Source organism: Dendrobates tinctorius, unplaced genomic scaffold (genome assembly GCF_039654945.1).
Source record: "Dendrobates tinctorius isolate UK_male_01 unplaced genomic scaffold, ASM3965494v1 ptg000211l, whole genome shotgun sequence".
NCBI lineage: Eukaryota > Metazoa > Chordata > Amphibia > Anura > Dendrobatidae > Dendrobates > Dendrobates tinctorius.
The window spans coordinates 24,953,003-24,979,038 of record NW_027361878.1 but is presented as its reverse complement, the minus strand read 5'-3'; positions in this window follow the sequence as shown (position 1 = coordinate 24,979,038).

Genomic DNA, 26,036 nt, shown 5'->3' with positions numbered 1-26,036 from the left:
GTGCAGATAACCCGCTGAACAACAATAGTGATGGGGATCATTGATTACAATTATTACCGCGAACGATGATTTCCCAGTAAGTGCAGGTCAACCGCAGTTCCGGAATTAGGCCTAACCGTCATTCCTGAAAAAAATGAAAAACTTACGTGTGCAAACCACAGGTGCTGTAGCTTGCTTAACAGCTCGCCAGTCGTTCTCACGACCAGAATGGGTTACACGTGATTGCACAAAGGTGAGAAAGGGTACCGTATCCCCGGATAACATGTATGGATAGCGTACACATTCAAAAGATATGTCTATACATCAGGAGGCAGGCTCAGACGATGTCAGGCACAGTATGGCTTGCAAGTGATTGCACAAAGGTGAGAAAGGGTACCATATCCCCGGATAACATGTATGGATAGCGTACACATTCAAAATATATGTCTATACATCAGGAGGCAGGCTCAGACGGTGTAAGGCCCAGTATGGCTTGCAAGTGATTGCACAAAGGTGAGAAAGGGTACCGTATCCCCGGATAACATGTATGGATAGCGTACACATTCAAAATATATGTCTATACATCAGGAGGCAGGCTCAGACGGTGTTAGGCCCAGTATGGCTTGCACGTGATTGCACAAAGGTGAGAAAGGGTACCGTATCCCCGGATAACATGTATGGATAGCATACACATTCAAAAGATATGTCTATACATCAGGAGGCAGGATCAGACGGTGTCAGGCACAGTATGGCTTGCAAGTGATTGCACAAAGGTGAGAAAGGGTACCGTATCCCCGGATAACATGTATGGATAGCGTACACATTCAAAAGATATGTCTATACATCAGGAGGCAGGCTCAGACGGTGTTAGGCCCAGTATGGATTGCACGTGATTGCACAAAGGTGAGAAAGGGTACCGTATCCCCGGATAACATGTATGGATAGCGTACACATTCAAAAGATATGTCTATATATCAGGAGGCAGGCTCAGACGGTGTAAGGCCCAGTATGGCTTGCAAGTGATTGCACAAAGGTGAGAAAGGGTACCGTATCCCCGGATAACATGTATGGATAGCGTACACATTCAAAATATATGTCTATACATCAGGAGGCAGGCTCAGACGGTGTTAGGCCCAGTATGGCTTGCACGTGATTGCACAAAGGTGAGAAAGGGTACCGTATCCCCGGATAACATGTATGGGTAGCGTACACATTCAAAAGATATGTCTATACATCAAGAGGCAGGCTCAGACGGTGTCAGGCACAGTATGGCTTGCAAGTGATTGCACAAAGGTGAGAAAGGGTACCGTATCCCCGGATAACATGTATGGATAGCGTACACATTCAAAAGATATGTCTATACATCAGGAGGCAGGCTCAGACGGTGTTAGGCCCAGTATGGATTGCACAAAGTTGAGAAAGGGTACCGTATCCCCGGATAACATGTATGGATAGCGTACACATTCAAAAGATATGTCTATACATCAGGAGGCAGGATCAGACGGTGTCAGGCACAGTATGGCTTGCAAGTGATTGCACAAAGGTGAGAAAGGGTACCGTATCCCTGGATAACATGTATGGATAGCGTACATATTCAAAATATATGTCAATACACCAGTAGGCAGGCTCAGACGGTGTCAGGCACAGTATGGATTTGACGGCCCAGACTACACAGCGGAGGAGCAGGGAGAGGTAAAGATTGCAAATGCTGGGGCCCTGCCCAAGCAAGGGGGGCCCACTCGTGGGCGTCGGTACTGGCACTGGGCCCCTCATAGTACGGCGGTGTGTCTGACGGCGGGTGTGCACCACCACCGTCAGAGACACTTGATTGCACTATGAGGGACCCTGTGCCAGTGCCCGCGCCCAAGAGTCGGCCAACCCACCTGTCCAGGGCAACGGCACTCACACGGTGTCGTGCGCTAGGTGGTGACCCCGGCCATGGGGGGGGGAGGCAGCACAGTTAGGGAGTTTTAGAAAGTGGCATATGCTGATGTTGGACATTCAGCTGATGCAAAAGGCGAAATAGGTCAAGTCCCAGGAAGAGGTGGACCAAAGCAAGCCATTTTTCTGTCACCCTATGTGTCATCAGGGGAAGGTGGGACAAAATTCTTGGAAACCCATGCATGGTTCATTTTAATGAAGGTTAGATCATCCACATTTTGGGTTGACAGACGGGTCCTTTTTTCTGTCAGGATTGATGCAGCTGCACTGAAGACTCATTCCGATAGCACACTTGCAGCTGGGCAAGCGAGCTCCTGTAAGGCATATTGTGCCAATTCAGGCCAGGTGTCCAGTTTAGCAGCCCAATAGTCAAAGGGGAATGACCTGTGTGGGAGAACATCGATATGGGAGGAAAAGTAGTTTGTAACCATAGTTGACAACTGCTGTCTCCTGTCACTTTCCATCGATGCTGTATTACCAGTTGTGTGAGCGGTACTTGAAAAATCAGTCCACAACATTGTCATGAAACCCCTGTCTCCAACGCCACTTCTGCTGTGTGCACCATGAACACCTCTGCCAAGCTGCGCCCGGCCCGTACGGCTCGTGTGAGAACCATCACCGCTGCTGTGTGCTGGGAATGCCTCAAGCAACCGATTTACCAGAGTTGCTTGTTTATTAGCCAATATTAGGTCAAGGTTCTCCTGTGGCATGATGTTTTGTAATTTGCCTTTATAGCGTGGATCCAGGATGCTGGCCAACCAGTAGTCGTCATCGTTCATCATTTTGGCAATGCGGGGGTCCCTTTTTAGGATCCGCAAGGCATAATCTGACATGTGGGCCAATGTTCCCGGTGTCAATGATGCACTGCGAGTGCTGGTTGGAGGACCACTTTCTGGCAAATCCACATCCCTCCAGTCACGCACAAACCATGTACCAGACCTTGCCACGCCAACATTTTCACTTTCCCCACGAGATGCATCCTCATCCCCTAAGTAATCATCCCCATCATCATCCTCCTCTTCTTCCTCCAACTCGTCCAGGAGAGGTCCCTGAGCAGACAATGGCTGAATGTCATCAAGGATTCCCTCCACCTCTTCCTCCTCGTCAACATTGGCTGCAGACGCCTGCTCCTTAAGGTGCGTCAAAGTTTGCATGAGCAGACGCATAAGTGGGATGCTCATGCTTAGGATGGCGTCGTCTGCGCTTACCAGCCGTGTGCATTCCTCGGTACAAAATCCGCAGCATGTTACTTCTTTTGTGCGGTTTTCCATCTCCCCTGTCACCAAATCCGCAGGGGGAAAACCGCGATGGAAAACCGCACAAAAAACGCAAGAAAACCGCATGAAAAATGGAAGAAATCCGCAAGAAAAATGCAGGTCATTTGACCTGCGGATTTCTTCCATTCTGCGAGGAAAAATCCGCAGGGGCAAAAAGTCCGTCTGCACACAGCCTAAATCTTAGTGGCTATGCAGTAATGACACAAACCATAAAGAGACCAACACATGAATGGAAAACCCCAGAACTCTGACGTACGTTTCGCTAGGTAGCTTTCTCAGAGAGATCATATGATAAGAGGTCCGAGCACGCAGCTCATTACCCATGGGGATAGAAAAATTCCTAAAACTGATTGTGGTGTAATATTGCAGTGCTGAGGCACATAGAAAATGGGAGTAGTAGTCACAGTCAGTGAATAATCCAAAGATTCCAGTGATGGGAAGGTGCTGAAGTCATATTTCTCATTATTTATTCTTCTACCCGTTAAACCAAGGCTTGTGTGTCAGAGAAAGTAGTATTAAACACGTCACCAACTTTCTAAGCTAATATATTTTTAAAAGTGCTATTGACATGAAATTCTCAATAAATATCAGCAACAATCCATTCAATCCACAAAGGAAGGGATAATGTGTATATCACTTTAAGGTATACACATTGAATGTGATGTGTAATTTCTCACCGAAATATATGTACACCCCAAAGAAATGTATTCAAAAGACGGCAAATTATCAACTTTATTAGTAAGGACAACATGAAACAAGAGACATTATTAAAATATATATATAAAAACGGGAGGGGAAAGGGACGTGTCCTACTGGAATCAGATCTGGGTATTGCATGATAAGCTTTGAGAAATAAATATGTATAAATGCAGGCAATATATAAACATAAATGTGTGATAACAAATTAATTAAAAAAAATCAGAATATCTGTTGACAAAAAATAGACAATAAATATATAAATTTTAAGGGAACAAAAAGATAAATTCCAAGTGACAACAAGGATATATATAAATATATAAGATGACATATGTGTGTTATATCCTACAGCCTAGAAAAAATACAAAAAGAAAATTATTTTATTATAATTGATAACACGCCATCCAGACAACTAAAAATGGCAAAAAGTAAGTATTCACTGCCAGAAAAAGTATTTACAGTATATGTAAAATTGGGAAAGAAAAGACATAAGAGCCAAGGATAAATATCTGACCTGTATATAGTAACAGACACGAGATCAATATTTTATAGGAAACTCCCAAAGCCCCATTGTTCATTGAACCCCTTGGCTTCATGCATTTAATGGTGTGATCCATTTGCTTTCTAATTGGGCCAATTTCTGGGTCATGTCACCTCGTCTATTACCTGGATAAAGACAATCAATTCCCCACAAGCAGAGTAAGTGCCACTGATGGAAGTCTCAAAAATATTAGGCTAAAGGGTTAAATTTTACATTCGCACCCAAGTCTTCCTGTGGCATCTTTTCTGCCGCCTTAATATCCTTCATGTGTTCAAGGATCCGGATTCTCAATTCCTACGTTTTTATGTGAGCATAAATCAGACCACAAGGGCAAGTTGTAAGATAAATGACTAAGGTCGTCCTGCAGCTCATACAATGTAATATCTTGATATCGTGCTCTCTTGCTGAATCTGAGAAGGTTTCTGTATTGTCAGTTTATTTGCTCACCTGTGGATGAGCGCCAATTGTGACATCACTCATGTGTAGCCCCGCCCCCATGATGTCACTCATGTGTAGCCCCGCCTCCCGTGATGTCACAATTAGGTTCCAATTGTGATGTCACGGAATCCTTGGCTATAACCAGCGATTTTGCAGTGAGATCCTTTGTCTGGAGAAGCTGATTGTGCCGTACACAGTAAGCGATGTTCCTCCAGGCTCCAATGCTGTTTAGACTACTTCTAGTTCTCAGCGTGCTATTAGCACCTGCAGAGGGTGCTCCTATCTTTATGCTCAACCATCTATCAAGACGAGCGCAGGACAGGATCTATGCAGGTAAGGGCATTATCACATATACACTGACTATGGAGTTAACCCCTTCCCGCCTCAGCGAATTTTAATTTTTGGGCTTTTTCCTCCTCTACTTCTTCCAAAAGCTATAACTTTTTCCCTTCATATGGCCGTATGAGGATTGTTTATCTTTTTGCGGGACGAGTTGTAGTTTTGAATGACACCATTCATTTTACCATTCAATGTGAAATTGGGGAAAGATGCAGTTTGGGTTCCAGTGTCCAATCTAATAACCCATAGAGGAGACACCGAGCATTAATACTGCTCTCTCCTTGCTGGATGCACTGACTCCTACATGTAGCAGAAGGCGCCCACAAGAGACAGGCGATAAGCAGCTCAGAAATCAGATATGTCCTTCACATGTAACATTTCACCTCCGGCCCCAGAAACTATTAGGATCCATTATTAGGGCCCAGTTTATGAGCGTCTTCTCCGTGTCATTAGGGGTTCTGTAACTTCTCTTCTGTGACTGGGGATTTATATGACGTCACATAATACGAGTGGAATGGAGGATTTTTCATGTGTTACTTGTAATTTCAGGTGACATCTCCCATCATGTGGATATAAAAGAACAGATCTCTGTATTGTCCATTATATATTGACATGACGGAAAAATAATCCATCATTTTTCCAAACTAAATTCCCCTCTTTTAATAGTCATACTTGGTTCCTCAGTCCGCCCAGTCCATGTATTTGGTTTCCACTTCTGAACACATTCCAGCTCTGGTCACCTGATCACTTATGTTCTTTCGCTTTTTAGAGAATGTCACCGTGCCTCCAAAAACATCTGAGGATCCAGTCTGTAGGATTGTTATACCTGCTGCCGTCACTGTCTTCGTCCTCGCAGTAATCATTGGCGCCATTGCTATCTTCTATTGGTAAGTATAGTACGTCATGATTTATGGGCTACACAGGAGTCTGTAGAGGAAATGTCACATCTTCAGGTTACTCCAGTAATGGGAATATTTTATGTAGGCCTCTTGTGGTTCACACACTCGTCACCCCTAGGGCTGTGCCCTGTGGGTAACTGATGGGTACATATTAGACTTTGTAGGGATTCACGCTCTCAGGCAGGGATTACGCAGCGTTCACACAGTCAATGAGGTTTGGTCCAGACCGGTGCAGCTTTATTCCTTTCATAAAACTCCAGCTCACAAGCTCCATCCAGCAGACTGAAACATCTGGTGAACACAGGCCCTGGTTTCAGCAAAAAGTTATAGGGGCTTCTTATCAAATCCTGCAAAGCTCGGACTTAACCCTTTCCTACCTGGCTCTGCTACAACTTGTATATACTTTACTAAACTAAATTGCTGATTGTCAAAGACATCAAAATGACTGACTGGTGATCTCTCTACAGATAGGACTAGATAAAATGTTTCATTCTCGCATTCTGCAGAATACAGATGTTTTACTTTGTGATTTACAATGTGACTTTTATTTTTGCAATTCTTATAGTTGTCTGAAAAAGAAAAAGCCAATGCAAGATGCTGAAAGCCAATATTGTGCCGACGACTTTACAGAGAGCAACACCAAACTAAATGGTAACTACAGCCGGATAAATCTGACATCACAGAAGCTCTCCAGCTCCATATGTATTGTCTAACCCCTTCTAGATATATCAGTAGTGTAGTGTACATGCGGTAAAATACTTACCATTTGCCGTCTTCTCTGGTTTCCAGAGCCATTCTGGTCGTCTTCTGAACCATGTGACCACGATTCAGCTTTGTCGTCTCACACGGCGTCTTATGTGTGGTAACTGATAATAACCTAGGTGCACCGTTCTTAATTTTAACTTTACTTTGTTTCCCAATGTCATTAATAAAATAAATTTATTTTAAATGTATCTGTACTGTAATGTAGCCACTGCCTTTATCTAAGGTGAAATTGGCCCCTAGATTATTATCAATTACTTCATTAATTTTCGGGAGTGCGCACCTATTATTAAAGGAGAGTTACACCAACAAGGACTTTACATTAATATGTCTTATGTGTGGTGCGGTAGCGCTTTCCCCAATGTCAGCCTATGAGAATCAGGGCGAGGTTCCATATACTTATAATGAGAAAGCAACTTCCAGTCTTCACATAAGAAAGACATTGTGATATCCAGTCCGATTTACAGTCACATGGTTCAGCAGAAAACTATGTTTTCTCTGAACGCTGGAGCATTTCTCTGGAGATTGGGTCCCTTGGGTCCCTTTCAGTCTAATGTTCTATTTAGAAGTTATAATAACCTGTAAATGTTAACAATAATCTTAATCACATAGAATCTTGCATTTTATTAAATCTAATTTCAATATTTTGTGTTACAGGAGAATTTGACATTTCCTGTCCTTCTGGCGACATTACAATGCCACACAAGGCCGGTATATTGGAGGTGAAAGAGTCGAAGATTGATCCAGACTTAAATGATTATACATATGATTCTAAGTCCTCACAACCTGGACATCAAACGAGATATTTACGATTCAAACAAGGCCTTAAAAGAAGTGAGTGATTTTCATATGTCAGCTCAAAGTTTATCAAAAGACCATCTTTAATTTCTTACAAAAGTGCTTAGGGCCCTGATTATCAAAACTTTTACATCAGTATTGTTACGGATCAAGCTTTGAAACGTCACAACATTTTGGCGAATTTCCAGGCTGATGCCAAGCGGGGAGTATTCTGCCCATTCATGTGCAGCAAGCTAAAATTCATAGTGTATTACCAGTTACAGCCTTTAGAAGTTATTTTAAACTCATTTATCTTGTTTCTGTGTACAAGAGAGAATTCTCCTTTAAGGAAAAGTGTGTTATGCATAGAATGCCTCCTTAGTTTTCCCAGGTAGAAAGAGAAATGTACACATCTTTCCTGGGCTTTTCTTAGTGATACACTAGTATCCTGGCTGTCTCGCTTCACTTTAAACTCCCTACAAAGCATTGTTTCTGACCAGCGGATTCCGGTGAGACTAGAATTCATTTATGTGTTTGTGTTAAACAGCCTCTGTGTAGTCTGTATCTCTTAGTTTAGTTAATGCTTTACACTGATTACAGATAGGTTGCATTTCTGAATAGAGCAAGATAGTGTTAGAGCATGAACGTTGCCATAGCTGTGTTGTAATGTTACTGTGCAGCCTCTTTTATGTTAGTTACTGATGTAATTGCACTCTGTATCATGCTGTTGTCTCTGTTATCTGCCACTACTGATACACTGTTTATTCCCTTGTAGTTTTCACCCGTTCTCCACTATATCGTCCGTCACAAGATCAGCCACAAAATCGACCACATCGTCGATTATGGTCTGTGATTGCCCACCGTCATCATTCACATGATCACCTTCCTAAATACAGTCGTAAGCATAGATACAGTCTGTTTACGGGGGAAGTGGATAAGGATTAGCTGTATGCTGAAATCCACACAGTACAATACGTGGCAGAAGTCAGAATAGCAAACAGACTGAGAAAAGAACTCAAGGTATCTAGCAGGAGACGATGACTCCACTACAAATCCCTTACATGGTGGCTACCATGTGAGGATCAGGCAACCCGAGATTAAGCAAAAAGAGACAGATTCCGGGCTCGGTCTCTGCTCTCACCCATGGATATGAAACTTAACGGACTTTCCGCAGTCAGACGTGTTCACAGACAAGTGACTTACCTGCTGCATAAAGAGGCAGATTCCAGGCTTGGACTGCTCTCACCTATGGATATGACACTTACCGGACTTTCCGCAGTCAGACGTGTTCACAGACAAGTGACTTACCTGCTGCATGAAGAGGCAGATTCCAGGCTTGGACTGCTCTCACCTATGGATATGACACTTACCGGACTTTCCGCAGTCAGACGTGTTCACAGACAAGTGACTTACCTGCTGCATGAAGAGGCAGATTCCAGGCTTGGACTGCTCTCACCTATGGATATGACACTTACCGGACTTTCCGCAGTCAGACGTGTTCACAGACAAGTGACTTACCTGCTGCATGAAGAGGCAGATTCCAGGCTTGGACTGCTGTCACCTATGGATATAACATTTACTAGACTTTCAGCAGCCAAGTGTACTCACGACACAGGTGAGGTACAGGCTGTAAGAAGAGGCAGATTCCGGGCTCGGTCTCTGCTCTCACCTATTCGCAGCCCAAGGGAAGGGCACTCCTTTAACCATGGTTCCCTAGAGGTTTCCTCCACTGGGGGTTTTTCCTCTCCTGTTAAAGGATGACTCTTCATGAGTCAAGGGCCCATCATCATCAGGGCCACATTTAAGACTATTGTCCTGACTTTTAATGGAAACTTTCACATTATCCAACTTGAATAAAGTTATTAATGAAGTCAGGGTATGTCATGTGTATCTGCGCTTTATTTTATGGATCTTTATAATACAGAAGAATATACATAGCACTTGACTACTTTGTATAATCATTACCTTGGTCAAAATTGAAGGACAGATGAATGAAGCACATTATCAGCAAATTTGTAATCATCTGTCCGGAAGCTGCGCATGGGACGTACTTGGACATTCTAACATGACAAGGATCTAAAACACAAGGCCAAGTTGACCTGTCATAGGCTACAGCAGACCACAGTGAAGGTGTCACAATATGTGACTGGCCCTGCGTGACACGACCTGACGATCGGTCCATCACCATAACAACTGGACAAACAAGGGGACACCAGGGAGACAATTACAATGGTGGGCCTGTCATAGGGAATGGGGAAAAGGACACCTCCTGCACTCTCCTGAGCATGTGCCCTGCTCTTACTAGCGTCCCTATACAGGGTCTTTCAACCTGTCGCCGAGCAGGATACCTTGTCCCTCACTTACCCTGCACCTGTCCCTCACTAGGGAATTGGTAAGTGCAGACACTGGTCCCACCACTGCACTAATAAACACCAAGGGGAGATACAAAAGGCAGGGTTAAACAAAACAACACTTATCTTTCTCTACTACCAATGCTTCAAGCAACAAAGTAAGGCTCCTGAACTCAGCTTTCAGCAGTATCACCACTGCTCCAGATAAGCTGAACCACCACTGCACTAGGTAGTTCCAGTCTTCACCACAGTTGGTATCCCTAAAGGACCTGTCATAACCAAGTCAGCCAATGTACCAGGTAACCTTATATAGGAAGGTGGAAGTGGTCACCACCAGCAAACGCAGACTAACTAAACATGTAGTAACACCAGCGGCCACCGGGGAGAAAAACTAACATTAACCCCCGATGGCATGAAAGGAAAAAAAGTTTATATGGGAGCAGTCCAAACTAGCACACCTCATCGGAAAACCACCTACAGAAAGGACTCCTAAATCCAGCAGAGTTCACCTCAGCAACCACCTGACTCTCAGGTTCATGGCAAACGTGAGCTGATAGAGGTGACAACGTATGCTCTGGAGGCACCGCAAATCTCCCGACCACCGACCTGGGGAATGAGTTGAGTATGGGCATTACTGGGGGTAACTCCAGTTGCTAAGTCCCCTGGCCAAGGATGGCTGACACCTGATACGGCCTGATCACCCGAGAACTCCAGACCCCAGCAGCACACTTCCACTGGATGTTTTTGGTGGACACCCATACATACTCATTTACATACAAATCCGGACCGGAACGTTTATTGCCATGCACACATTTTCCACAAGAAGGTAAATTCTTTAAGGAATTGACAACAGAGGTGTCCTCCTGTGTCACAACACTCACACCCCCACAATTCTGAGAGGGAACCACCACCCTCCTCCGACCCCTCCTCCTTGAGGACTCTGCCTCTCAGGGTTGGCTAATGGTGAGAGTTGAGACATTCCCCTACTCCCTGGCAGCACTGCTGCTGCCCCCACTGGAGAAGAAAGGGACGGTTATAGAAAGGTGGCAGAGATAGTAGCCCCCGGGCAACAGCCCTCACATGACTGATCCCAGCTGACTACTTCCCTAGACCGCCAATCTATTACCAGGTTGTGTCTTTCCAGCCAAGGGAGGCCTAAAATGATAGGTGGTGGCATAGCCCCCAAGACGTAGCATGACAGGGACTCTTCATGATGAGTCCCTATATGCAGATGTATATTTTCTACGACTTGGGTCAGCCTCCCCTGGCTCAGTGGGACAGAGTCAATGGCCTGGACACTTAGGGGTTTGGCCAGCATCCTATACCTCAGGCCATGGGTCTGGACAAGGTGAGCGTCCACCAGATTGACTCCCACTCCACTGTCCACAAACACCAGTATGCCCTCAGGTACCCTGCCAACAACCACTTCTGCTGATATAGTACATTGAGAGAATAAAATGGAGGAAATATACACTCCCTGGTCGCCTCCCTCCACACCATCAGGGGAACGTGGCTTCTTTGGTGATACAGAAGTTTTGGCGCGAGCCGGGCAGACCATAAAAAAATGACCAGTCTGCCCACAGCAAAAACATGCCCCCAATGCCCCCAAACCACGACGAACCGCAGGCAACACCGCTGGTGAACCAACTTCTCCCAACTGCCTGGGCTTGTCCGCCTACAACAGTGTGTCCTCCTCCCTAGCAAGAACTACATGGGTCATATTAGCCAAAGCCGCAAAAAACTCGTCCACTGACCGTAGAGTTGGTGAATCGGATGGCAGGGAGAAGGCCCAGGATTGGGGATCACCCTTAAGAAGGGATATGATGAATCCCACCCGCTGTTCCACACTCCCTGAAGAACGAGGGGGAGCCTGAAGTTTAGCTTGCAGGCCTCCTGAAAAACCAGAAAATTATCTCTCCCCCCCAGAAAATCTGTCTGGGAGAGATAACTTGGGTTCTGGTTGAGCCTGAACCTGAGCTGAGGCCCCGAACCCCACCAACTGCTGCAGCTGCTACTCAACCACACCACGCAGCACCCCGCTCTCCTCAGTGAGGGTCTGAAGCAATTGGACAAAGGTCTGCATTTGGGCCATGGCTCACCAGAAAAAATGGGCGTTTGGATATAATGTCACGATATGTGACTGGCCCTGCGTGACGCGACCCAAAGATCGGTCAGTCACCAAAACAACTGGACAAACAAGGGGACACTGGGGAAACAATTACAATGGTGGGCCCTGCGATACGAAATGGGGAAATTGACACCTCCTGTAATCTCCTGAGCATGTGCCCTGCTCTTACTAGCATCCCTATACAGGTTCTTTTAACCTGTCGCCAAGCAGGATACCTTGTCCCTCACTTAACCTGCACCTATCCCTCACTAAGGAATTGGTAAGTGCAGACACTGGTCCCACCACTGCACTAATAAACACCAAGGGGAGATACAGACAGGGCTAAAAAAAAACACTTAGCTTTCTCTGCTGCCAATGCTCCAAGCAGCAGAGTAAGGCTCCTGAACTCAGCTTTCAGCAGTATCACCAATGCTCCAGATAAGCTGAACCACCACTGCACCAGGTAGTTCCAGTCTTCACCACGGTTGGTATCCCTAAAGGACCTGTCATAACCAACAGTCAGCTGATGCACCAGGTGACCTTATATAGGAAGATATAGGAAGGTGGGATTGGTCACCACCAGCACACACAGACTAACTAAACATGTAGTAACACCAGTGGCCACCGGGGGAAAAAATAATATTAACCCCCAATGGCCTGAAAGGAAAAAAGTTTTTATGTGGGCAGCCCAAACCGACACAGATCCAAAAATGGATCGTGATAGAAGGTTCTGGAGTGGCCTTCTCAGTTTCCTGACCTAAGTATCAATTGAGCCACTCTGGGAAGATCTCAAGCACGCAGTTCATGCTAGACAGCCCAGGAATTTACAGGAACTGGAGGCTTTTTGCTAAGAAGAGTGGACAGCTTTACCATCTGAGAAAATAAAGAACCTTGTCCACAACTACCACAAAAGACTTCAAGCTGTCATTGATGTTAGAGGGGGCAATACACGGTATTAAGGAATGGGGTATGTAAACTTTTGAACAGGGTCATTTGTATGTCTTGGGTTGTCATTATGATTTTAAAAGAGAAAACACAGAAGTTTGACAATAAATGGCATCACCTATCCACTAACCATGGGTGGAGAAAAAGTTTTGGTCTTAACATTCATATTCTCTGAAAAAAGGACAAGAAAGCAAAAATTCTGCTGGGGTATGTAAACTTTTGAGTACAATTGTAGGTGTATCTGCAGAAATATAAAAAAATGGAGTCCAGCAAATTACACCACAAAGCAAACTTTTTCTAAGTTCTTTTAAAAGCATAAATTAAAAAATAAAATAATTAAAAACAAGTCCATACAGTTGTCATCACAAAACAATCAAATCAAATCAAATTCAATCAAATTTATTTATTATCGCCAAGTACATATTACATATATACAAGGAATTCTTTGTGGCAAAGAGGCAACATAATATATAACAACAGATACAACAAGTAACATCTAACAAGACAGATACAGTATATAGTCTACACATGACGATTTAATTGTTGAACAGAGAGTGGATAGAAGCTGTTCATATGGCGGTTGGTGCTGCATTTGGGGACTCTGAAGCGACGTCCTGAAGGGAGTAGTTGGAATGAGGAGTGTCCCGGGTGAGAGGGATCGGATGACATTTTCAATGCGTGGGATCGAATACTCTTATCATAAAGATCCTGGATTTTAGGCAGGGGGGAACCTATAATTCTCTCTGCTGTTCTGAAAGTCCTTTGTAAGCGGAGTTTGTCATGCGCAGTGGCTCCCCCATACCAGACTATCAGAGAGGAACAAATCACAGATCTGATGACAGCATTAAAGAATAAGACCAGCAAATTCTTAGACAAACCATATCTTTTCAGCTGACACAGGAAGAACATCCTCTGTTGTGCTTTTCTTAAAACAGCATCCACGTTTTTCCCCCATTTAAGATCATGAGACATGATAACACCAAGGAATTTGGTCTCTGTGACCCTAAGAACCACTTCGTCATGGATGTAGATTGGAAGTATCTCATGTTGATCTTTCCTAAAATTCACAACCATCTCAGCAGTTTTTTTAGTGTTGAGTACAAGATTATTGGCTTTACACCAGTCACATATTCTTTCCACCTCTCTCCGATACAAGTCTTCAGCATTTCCCCTGATGAAACCAATCAGTGTCATATCATCGGCAAATTTCAAGATTTTTACTGAGTCTGCTGAAGAGATGCAATCATTCGTATAGAGAGAAAACAGTAACGGTGACAAAACACACCCCTGAGGTGCCCCGATGTTTGTGACCAAGGTGTCCGAAGTGAATGGTCCAACTTTTACACTCTGTATCCTGGCTGTCAGGAAGTTATAAATCCACAAGCATAAGTTGAGAGGGACTCCAAGAGCTACCATTTTCTTATGAAGTAAATTCGGATCAATGGTATTGAACGCTGAGCTAAAGTCCATGAAAAACAGCTGTACAACAACTCTTTAAACCAATGAAGGCTAAAAAAAGCTAATAAATACCAGTGGATCCCATGGATTATTAAGTTAGGATCCTGTGACACACAGTTTATTCATCGCTTTTTCAGTGCTTTTAGGATACAACTTTTCCTCCTCATTGATCACTTTAGTCGTAACAGTGCCGGCTCTAGGTTTTCGTGGGCCCAGCACGACAGAGTCTCAGTGGGCCCCTTAAACCTATACTATAATGCATGATGTACAGATACGTCAAAGAAATATAGGTATAGTACAATGCCAAAGATTTCACTTCTTTTATTACATGAGTGATATCTATTGTAAATTCTACAATAGCTCTGAAATCGGACAGTATAGTCATCCATACAATATTATGGCCACGACGTAGTGCTCCATACAGTATAATGAGCTCCATATATTTCTCCATACAGTATTAAGGACACCACACAGTACTTCAGACAGAATAATGAGCCCCATATATTCCTCCTTACAGTACCATGGGCACCACATAGTGCTCAATATAGAATAATGAGCCCCTCATATTGCGCCATACAGCAAACTTTTTCTAAGTTATTTTAAAAGCATAAATTAAAAAATAAAATAATTAAAAACAAGTCCATACAATTGTCATCACAAAACAGCTGTACAACAACTCTTTAAACCAATAAAGGCTAAAAAAGCAAATAAATACCAGTGGATCCCATGGATTATAAAGTTAGGATCCTGTCACACACAGTTTATTCATTGCTTTTTCAGCCTTCTTAGGATAACAACTTTTCCTCCTCATTGATCACTGATAGTCGTAACAGTGCCGGCTCTAGGTTTTCCTGGGCCCAGGGCGAGAGAATCTCAGTGTGCCTCTTAACTAGTGTTGAGCGATACCACCCGATACTGAAAAATATCGGATCGGAATGGATCGGCCGATCTAAAAAAAGTATAGAGTATCGCCGATTCCGATCCCGGAAGTCCCATTCAAGTCAATGGAACAGAAATATCGGAATAAAAAAACCCTTTTTTTCCCTGTAGGTTAATTCTACATGAAGAAAAACAACTAATAATAATGTAGAATGTATTGTGGGAGGTGTAGGAGATATTAAAGCCATAGAGGTTTAGCCCAATCAAATGGAATAGCAGTAATTTTTTTTTTTTTTAAAGACGTTCGTAGTTACAAAGATATTGACTATGTTAAAGTCTTTAATATTTTGTCAGATATGTATGTTTCACTACTTCCATGCTCTTCACCTTCTTTTTTACTTCTCCCACACTTTCTCCTTCATCATCCTCAGCAGCATCTTTTTCATCAACTTCTTCTTCACCTTATTCATCTTCTTCTTCTTCACCTTCTTCCTATTTTTTTTTTTTTTTACATTCTTCATATTCTTCTTATTCAACTATTATTCTTCTTCATATTCTACTTCTTCATCTTCTTCCTATTCTTCTTCATCATATTCTTATTTGTGTCAGGCATTCCTGTAGTTATAATCTATAAAAGTTTGAAGATTACACCTTCCGTTCAGCCTGTCACAAAAGATTTACAACAGGATTTGTCCGCGTTCAGTTTGGCCTGCAGCAGCAGGCCTTTTCCAGGGGCAAAACGAGGAGGAACGGACTCACCCCTATACACTGCTTAGTCTTCTTCTGCTTATAAATTAGATATCATTTGCTCAGATTTTTAATCTTATGCTTAATGTTCTTCTGCTTTTGGTTTTTATGCTTCTTGTTCTTCTGTCTCTTGTTGTTCTGCATCTTGGTGGTTGTCTTTAAGTTCTTTGTCCTCTTGGTCATCTTCTTCAGGGTCATCTTTTCGGTATTCTTCTGTGTGGTCTTCAGGGTCATTGTCAGGGAGAACCAGAGTGAGAATCAAAAACCATTTCCAAAAGCTTGAACTTGGAAAAGTAGCAGAAGGTACAAGAAGGCTGAGGAACTGCCGAGAACCAGCTGACGGTACTGGAACCCGGATGGGTAGCAGAAGGAACAATAGCAAATGAAACTAGCGAGGACCAGTTGACAGTGCTGGAACCCGGAGGGGCAGAAGAAGGAACAAGAGCCAATGGCACAACTGTGGACCAGCTGACGGTGCTGGAACACGGTTACTAAGCAGGAGGTACCTGTGCTACAAAGCACTACCAAGGACCAGCAGACGTTGCTGGAACTCGGATACCAAGAAGGAGGCACCTAGGCCAAAGGCTCTGCCGAGAACCAGCTGACGGTGCTGGAACCCGGATGGGTAGCAGAAGGTACCCATAATCAACAAAGTTGCAAGGCCGCGAGCAGGATGCAGTTACCGAATCCCACAGTCCAACAGGAGGTGCTTGTCCTATTGGCACTACGGAACCAGCCTTTAGTACCAGAACTCGCAGCCCACAAAGGAAGCACCGAAACTGCAGGCACCATAGACTCGGCTAACCCAACTGCAACACGACAGGACAACGTATTGGTGGCAAAGTGACATTGACACTACCCAGAAACAGCAGGCGTGCTGGAACCAGGCTGGGCAGGAGGGAGTACCCGTGCCAAAGACACTGCCGAGAACCAGCTGGCGGTGCTGGAACCCGGATGGGTAGCAGAAGGAACAAGAGCCAATGGCACAACTGTGGACCAGCTGCCGGTGCTGGAACACGGTTTCTAAGCAGGAGGTACCAGTGCGTTAAAGCACTACCAAGAACCAGCAGACGTTGCTGGAACTCGGACACCGAGAAGGAGGCACCTTGGCCAAAGGCTCTGCCGAGAAACAGCTGACGGTGCTGGAACCCAGCTGGGCAGGAGGGAGTACCCATGCCAAAGACATTGCCGAGAACCAGCTGATGGTGCTGGAACCCGGATGGGTAGCAGAAGGTACCCATAATCAACAAAGTTGCTGTGACGGACTCAGCTCCAGCTGAGCCCATTTTTTGAGTGGACCCTCTGGGTCGTGGCACCCACCCACCGAGAGCGAGCTGACCTTGTGAGAATCCACCCCCTATACAGGGAGTGTCAGGGGCAAGACCAAGGGGGTGAGCCACCACGACTGCTGGGACCAGACGGCCAGCTCAGGGGACACTAGACTAGTGTCTGACGACAAGGACGAGCAGGAAGCAAGACGAGACTAGACGTAGGTGCAAGGTATCTTCATTAGAATAACACAGGATCACATACAGAGTAAACAAGCAAAACGTGCAAGGTGCGCGCGTGGGCTCGCCAAGGTCCATAACATGGTACGTGCCAGGTGGCACGCCTAGGTACAGGTAATGGCATGATGGCATCGGACTCCGGACTGCTGGCAAACCGACAGGGTCCAGGAATCAGGCTGCGGACGTCAGCTCCGGACATCAGGCCGTAGTCATCTGGTTCCGGACCTCTGGCAACGGTCGGCAGGTTCCGGGCATCCGGCAGGCAAACCAGTGTTCAGGCAAGGAGGCACGACAGATATCCAAGCAGGGTGCGTGTTTAGGGAACACGCCAAGGTCCAAGGCTAGGTGCGTGTGTAGGGGACACGCCAGGGTTCAAGGCTAAGTGCGTGTGTAGGGGACACGCCAGGGTTCAAGGCTAGGTGCAAGGCAAGGTGCGTGTGTAGGGGACACGCCAGGGTTCAAAGCGAGGTGCGTGTGTAGGGGACACGCCAAGGTTCAAAAACGAGACAGGGTGCGTGTGTAGAGCCACACCAAAGCATAGGATAAGAAAGAGTGCGTGTAGAGACACGCCAAGGCACAAGGTACAAGACAGAGTGCGTGTAGAGACACGCCAAGGCACAAGACAGGGTGCGTGTGTAGAGCCACGCCAGGGTCCAAGGTACAAGACAGAGTGCGTGTAGAGACATGCCAAGGTTCAAGGCAGGGTGCGTGCTAAGAGCCACGCCAGGGTTCAAGGCAGGGCTGCGTGCTAGGAGCCACGCAGAGACGCACACCTCACTGGCCAATGCACACGGCTGTAACGCCAGCACGAGGCATGACTAAGGCACAGGAGGCGGGCAAAGGAACCTTCGTGCTAGGAACCACGCCAGGTTCAGGGCAGGGTGCGTGCTAGGAGCCACGCCAGGGTTCAAGGCAGGGTGCGTGCTAGGAGCCATGCCAGGGCACAAGGAAGGGCTGCGTGCTAGGAGCCACGCAGGGGGCAAGCCACACTGGCCAGTGCACACGGCTGTACACAAACACGTGGCACTTACCACGGCACAGGAGACGGCCAAGGGGAACCCATACCGGGGTTCAATGCAAGGACAAGGCAGGGAGCAAGGCAAGGAACACAAGCAGAAACAGAGCCAGGTCAGAGCGAGGACAGAGTCTAGCAGCGGAGCGTAGGCAGAAGCCCAAAGCCGGGCCAAGGGAAGACCTTGGGACTAGACATAGAAACGAGCACTAAGGAGAGGAGAAATGGTGCGTGTGCCAGGGAGCACTACAGAGCACCATAGGAGAGAGTGAAGCAGAGCAAGCAAAGACTGAGACCATAGGGAGGAACACAAAGCAAGGAATAGCAAGGAAGAGAACACAGGGAGGACTACAAGTCAAAGCATAGCAAAAGCAAGACATGGCAAAACAGGCGAGGCAGAGAACACAGGAAGGACTACAAGTCAAAGCATAGCTAAGGCGAGACATAGCAAAACAGACTAAGACAAAGAACAGCAGAAGGACTACAAGGCAAAGCAAGGCAAAGACAAACATGGCACGAGAGACAACACAAGACAAGAGGCGGAATACGAGCACGGAGCGTGTGCAGAGACGCACTACAGAGCAAAGTGCAAGGGCACAGAATAGAGGGAGCAACCCCACAGACCCAGAGCCTTGCAGGGAAGCAACACAATAATCAGGCCCTGAGCATAGGAAGAGGCGGCCTGATATAGGGCATAGCACCTCCTCCTCCAGGTCAGGACCAGGGGAGCACTTCCGGGATTCTAGACATGACGAGATGATAGCAAGCAGAACCAGACAGTGCAGGATCTTAGGAAACATCACATGATCAGGGTTTCAGACATGACGAGATGATCACCGAACCAACCAGTGCAGGATCCTAGGAAGAACACATGATCCGGGATTCTAGACATGACGAGATGATTGCAGAACCAGACAGTGCAGGATCTTAAGAAACGTCACATGATCAAGGAGTCCAGACATGACGAGAAGATCACAGAAGGCAGAGCAGAAACGCAGGCATCCTGCAGCTCAGACATGAGGTGAGTCTGCACACTGCTCTAGGGAACATGCAGGACAGCAGACAAAACATGCGCATGCACATCGCTCCAGGAGTTCTTGAGACAAACAGACATGGTGGACGTGACAGTTGCAAGGCCGCGAGCAGGACGCAGTTACCGAATCCCATAGTCCAACAGGGGGTGCTTGTCCTATTGGCACTATGGAACCAGCCTTTAGTACCAGAACCCGCAGCCCACATAGGAAGCACCGAATCTACAGGCACCATAGACTCGGCTAACCCGACCGCAACACGACAGGACAACGTATCGGTGGCAAAGTGACGTTGACACTACCCGGAAACAGCAGGCGTGCTGGAAACAGGCTGGGCAGGAGGGAGTACCCGTGCCAAAGACACTTCAGAGCAGCAACTGGCGATGTTGGAGCCCAGGGGTCAATCATGCAGCAGGGTGAGGCATACTTGGAGCGAGTTTTATATTGGTTGTACACAACTACTGATTGTAACCGTGCTCCACTTCGGCCTTTGGCTCTACTGTCTCTAGTATTTCCCCTGGCCTCCAACCCCGCCAGTTGCTGCTCTGAAGTGTCATCTGCACAATCCACACTTGTTCCTGGGTTACAGGGGTTCAGTCACGTCAGTTGATTCCATGATGTGTGTCCGGCAAGGTCTCCTGCTCTGTCCACATTCCCACTACTAGTAATGGGAATGGGGACAGAGCAGGAGACATTGCTGGACACAAATCAGGGGATCAACTGACGTGACTGAGCCCCAGTAACACAGGAACAACTGTGGATTGTGCAGACGACACTTCAGAGCAGCGACTGGCGGGGTTGAAGGCCAGGGGAAATACTAGAGACAGTAGAGCAAGAGGCCGAAGTGGACCACGGTTAAAAATCAGCAGTAGTGTGATGGTGTAGGCAGCAGGAGACTTTGCCATTCACACAGCAGGGGAGCAGCTGGCGTTACTGAACCCCACAGCCACTGGAGCGAGTGTTTCTATCTGTGCGGACGGCACTTCCAAGCTACAACTGGCTGTGTTGGAGCCCAGGATCAATGCTCCAAGCAGGCTGAGGCCTACTTGGAGCAAGTAGAAAATAAGATGTTGCGTGATTTTGGAGGCAGCAGGAGACTTTGCCATCCGCACAGCAGGGGAACAGCTGGCGTTACTGAACCCCACAGACACAGAAGCGAGTGTTTCTATCTGTGCGAACGGCACTTCCAAGCTACAACTGGCTGTGTTGGAGCCCAGGATCAATGCTCCGAGCAGGCTGAGGCCTACTTGGAGCAAGTAGAAAGTAAGATGTTGCGTGATTTTGGAGGCAGCAGGAGACTTTGCCATCCGCACAGCAGGGGAACAGCTGGCGTTACTGAACCCCACAGACACAGGAGCCAGTGTTTCTATCTGTGCGGACAGCACTTCCAAGCTACAACTGGCTGTGTTGGAGCCCAGGATCAATGCTCCGAGCAGGCTGAGGCATACTTGGAGCAAGTAGAAAATAAGATGTTGCGTGATTTTGGAGGCAGCAGGAGACTTTGCCATCCACACAGCAGGGGAACAGCTGGCGTTACTGAACCCCACAGACACAGGAGCGAGCGTTTCTATCTGTGCAGACGACACTTCCAAGCTACAACTGGCTGTGTTGGAGCCCAGGATGAAGCATGCAGCAGGCAGAGGCCAACTTGCAGCTGGTTTTATAGAGGTTGTAGACTACTACTGATTGTAACCTTGCTCCACTATGGCCTCTGGCTCCACTGTCTCTAGTATTTCCCCTGGCCTCAAACCCCGCCAGTTACAGCTCTGAAGTGGCGTCTGCACAATCCACATTTGCTTTTGTGTTACTGTGGCTCAGTCACGTCAGTTGATCCCCTGATGTGTGTCTGGCAAGGTTTCCAGCTCAGTCCTCATTCACACTACTAGTAATGGGAATATGGACAGAGCAGGAGACCTTGCCAGACACACATCAGGGGATCAACTGACGTGACTGAGCTCCAGTAACTCAGGAACAAGTGTGGATTGTGCAGGCGCCACTTCAGAGCAGCAACTGGCGGGGTTGGAGGCCGGGGGAAAAACTAGAGACAGTGGAGCCAGAGGCCTAAGTGGAGCATGGTTAAAAATCAATAGTAGTTTGAATGTGGATGGAGCAGGAGACTTTGCCGTCTACACACCAGGGGACCAGCTGGCGTTACTGAACCCCACTAACACAGGAGCTAGTGTGTTTTTCTCTGGGAAGATGGCACTTCTGAACACCAACTGGCGTTGTTGGAGCCCAGGATGAGGCATGGAGCAGGTTGAGGCCTGATGTTGTTGGCATGTGGAGGCAGCAAGAGACTTTGCCGTCTACACAGCAGGGGAACAGCTGGCATTACTGAACCCCACTAACACAGGAGCTAGTGTGTTTTTCTCTGTGAAGACGGCACTTCTGAACACCAACTGGCGTTGTTGGGGCCCAGGTTGAGGCAGGGAGCAGGCTGAGGCCTGATGTTTTGGGCATGTGGAGTCAGCAGGAGACAATGCCGTCTACACAGCAGGGGAGCAGCTGGCGTTACTGAACCCCACTAACACAGGAGCTAGTGTGTTTTTCTCTGGGAAGACGGCACTTCTGAACACCAACTGGCGTTGTTGGAGCCCAGGATGATTCATCGAGCAGGCTGAGGCCTGATGTTGTTGGCATGTGGAGGCAGCAAGAGACATTGCCGTCTACACAGCAGGGGAACAGCTGGCATTACTGAACCCCACTTACACAGGAGCTAGTGTGTTTTTCTCTGTGAAGATGGCACTTCTGAACACCAACTGGCGTTGTTGGAGCCCAGTATGAGGCATGGAGCAGGCTGAGGCCTGATGTTGTTGGCATGTGGAGGCAGCAGGAGACTTTGCCGTCTACACAGCAGGGGAACAGCTGGCATTACTGAACCCCACTAACACAGGAGCTAGTGTGTTTTTCTCTGTGAAGACGGCACTTCTGAACACCAACAGGCGTTGTTGGAGCCCAGGATGAATCATGGAGCAGGCTGAGGCCTGATGTTGTTGGCATGTGGAGGCAGCAGGAGACTTTGCCGTCTACACAGCAGGGGAACAGCTGGCATTACTGAACCCCACTAACACAGGAGCTAGTGTGTTTTTCTCTGGGAAGACGACACTACTGAACACCAACTGGCATTGTTGGAGCCCAGGTTGAGGCATGGAGCAGGCTGAGGCCTGATGTTTTGGGCATGTGGAGTCAGCAGGAGACATTGCCGTCTACACAGCAGGGGATCAGCTGGCGTTACTGAACCCCACTAACACAGGAACTAGTGTGTTTTTCTCTGGGAAGACTGCACTTCTGAACACCAACTGGCATTGTTGGAGCCCAGGATGAGGCATGGAGCAGGCTGAGGCCTGATGTTGTTGGCATGTGGAGGCAACAGGAGACATTGGCGTCTACACAGCAGGGGAACAGCTGGCATTACTGAACCCCACTTACACAGGAGCTAGTGTGTTGTTCTCTGTGAAGATGGCACTTCTGAACACCAACTGGCGTTGTTGGAGCCCAGTATGAGACATGGAGCAGGCTGAGGCCTGATGTTGTTGGCATGTGGAGGCAGCAGGAGACATTGCCGTCTACACAGCAGGGGAACAGCTGGCATTACTGAACCCCACTTACACAGGAGCTAGTGTGTTGTTCTCTGTGAAGATGGCACTTCTGAACACCAACTGGCGTTGTTGGAGTCCAGTATAAGACATGGAGCAGGCTGAGGCCTGATGTTGTTGGCATGTGGAGGCAGCAGGAGACTTTGCCGTCTACACAGCAGGGGAACAGCTGGTGTTACTGAACCCCACTAACACAGGAGCTAGTGTGTTTCTCTCGGGGAAGATGACACTTCTGAACACCAACTGGCGTTGTTGGGGCCCAGGTTGAGGCAGGGAGCAGGCTGAGGCCTGATGTTTTGGGCATGTGGAGTCAGCATGAGACATTGCCGTCTACACAGCAGGGGAACAGCTGGCATTACTGAACCCCACTTACACAGGAGCTAGTGTGTTGTTCTCTGTGAAGATGGCACTTCTGAACACCAACAGGCGTTGTTGGAGCCCAGTATGAGACATGGAGCAGGCTGAGGCCTGATGTTGTTGGCATGTGGAGGCAGCAGGAGACTTTGCCGTCTACACAACAGGGGAACAGCTGGCATTACTGAACCCCACTAACACAGGAGCTAGTGTGTTTTTCTCTGTGAAGACGGCACTTCTGAACACCAACTGGCGTTGTTGGAGCCCAGGATGAATCATGGAGCAGGCTGAGGCCTGATGTTGTTGGCATGTGGAGGCAGCAGGAGACTTTGCCGTCTACACAGCAGGGGAACAGCTGGCATTACTGAACCCCACTAAGACAGGAGCTAGTGTGTTTTTCTCTGGGAAGACGACACTTCTGAACACCAACTGGCGTTGCTGAAGCCCAGGTTGAGGCATGGAGCAGGCTGAGGCCTGATGTTTTGGGCATGTGGAGTCAGCAGGAGACATTGCCGTCTACACAGCAGGGGAACAGCTGGTGTTACTGAACCCCAGTAACACAGGAGCTAGTGTGTTTTTCTCTGGGAAGATGACACTTCTGAACACCAACTGGCGTTGTTGGGGCCCAGGTTGAGGCAGGGAGCAGGCTGAGGCCTGATTTTTTGGGCATGTGGAGTCAGCATGAGACATTTCCGTCTACACAGCAGGGGAGCAGCTGGCGTTACTAATCCCCACTAACACAGGAGCTAGTGTGTTTTTCTCTGGGAAGACGGCACTTCTGAACACCAACTGGCGTTGTTTGAGCCCAGGATGAATCATGGAGCAGGCTGAGGCCTGATGTTGTTGGCATGTGGAGGCAGCAGGAGACTTTGCCATCTACACAGCAGGGGAACAGCTGGCATTACTGAACCCCACTAAGACAGGAGCTAGTGTGTTTTTCTCTGTGAAGACGACACTTCTGAACACCAACTGGCGTTGCTGAAGCCCAGGTTGAGGCATGGAGCAGGCTGAGGCCTGATGTTTTGGGCATGTGGAGTCAGCAGGAGACATTGCCGTCTACACAGCAGGGGAACAGCTGGTGTTACTGAATCCCACTAACACAGGAGCTAGTGTGTTTTTCTCTGGGAAGATGACACTTCTGAACACCAACTGGCGTTGTTGGGGCCCAGGTTGAGGCAGGGAGCAGGCTGAGGCCTGATGTTTTGGGCATGTGGAGTCAGCATGAGACATTGCCGTCTACACAGCAGGGGAGCAGCTGGCGTTACTGAACCCCACTAACACAGGAGCTAGTGTGTTTTTCTCTGGGAAGACTGCACTTCTGAACACCAACTGGCGTTGTTGGAGCCCAGGATGAGGCATGGAGCAGGCTGAGGCCTGATGTTGTTGGCATGTGGAGGCAACAGGAGACATTGCCGTCTACACAGCAGGGGAACAGCTGGCATTACTGAACCCCACTTACACAGGAGCTAGTGTGTTGTTCTCTGTGAAGATGGCACTTCTGAACACCAACTGGCGTTGTTGGAGCCCAATATGAGACATGGAGCAGGCTGAGGCCTGATGTTGTTGGCATGTGGAGGCAGCAGGAGACTTTGCCGTCTACACAGCAGGGGAACAGCTGGCATTACTGAACCCCACTTACACAGGAGCTAGTGTGTTGTTCTCTGTGAAGATGGCACTTATGAACACCAACTGGCGTTGTTGGAGCCCAGTATGAGACATGGAGCAGGCTGAGGCCTGATGTTGTTGGCATGTGGAGGCAGCAGGAGACTTTTCCGTCTACACAGCAGGGGAACTGCTGGTGTTACTGAACCCCACTAACACAGGAGCTAGTGTGTTTTTCTCTGTGAAGATGGCACTTCTGAACACCAACAGGCGTTGTTGGAGCCCAGTATGAGACATGGAGCAGGCTGAGGCCTGATGTTGTTGGCATGTGGAGGCAGCAGGAGACTTTGCCGTCTACACAGCAGGGGAACAGCTGGCATTACTGAACCCCACTAACACAGGAGCTAGTGTGTTTTTCTCTGTGAAGACGGCACTTCTGAACACCAACTGGCGTTGTTGGAGCCCAGGATGAATCATGGAGCAGGCTGAGGCCTGATGTTGTTGGCATGTGGAGCAGCAGGAGACTTTGCCGTCTACACAGCAGGGGAACAGCTGGCATTACTGAACCCCACTAAGACAGGAGCTAGTGTGTTTTTCTCTGGGAAGACGACACTTCTGAACACCAACTGGCGTTGCTGAAGCCCAGGTTGAGGCATGGAGCAGGCTGAGGCCTGATGTTTTGGGCATGTGGAGTCAGCAGGAGACATTGCCGTCTACACAGCAGGGGAACAGCTGGTGTTACTGAACCCCACTAACACAGGAGCTAGTGTGTTTTTCTCTGGGAAGATGACACTTCT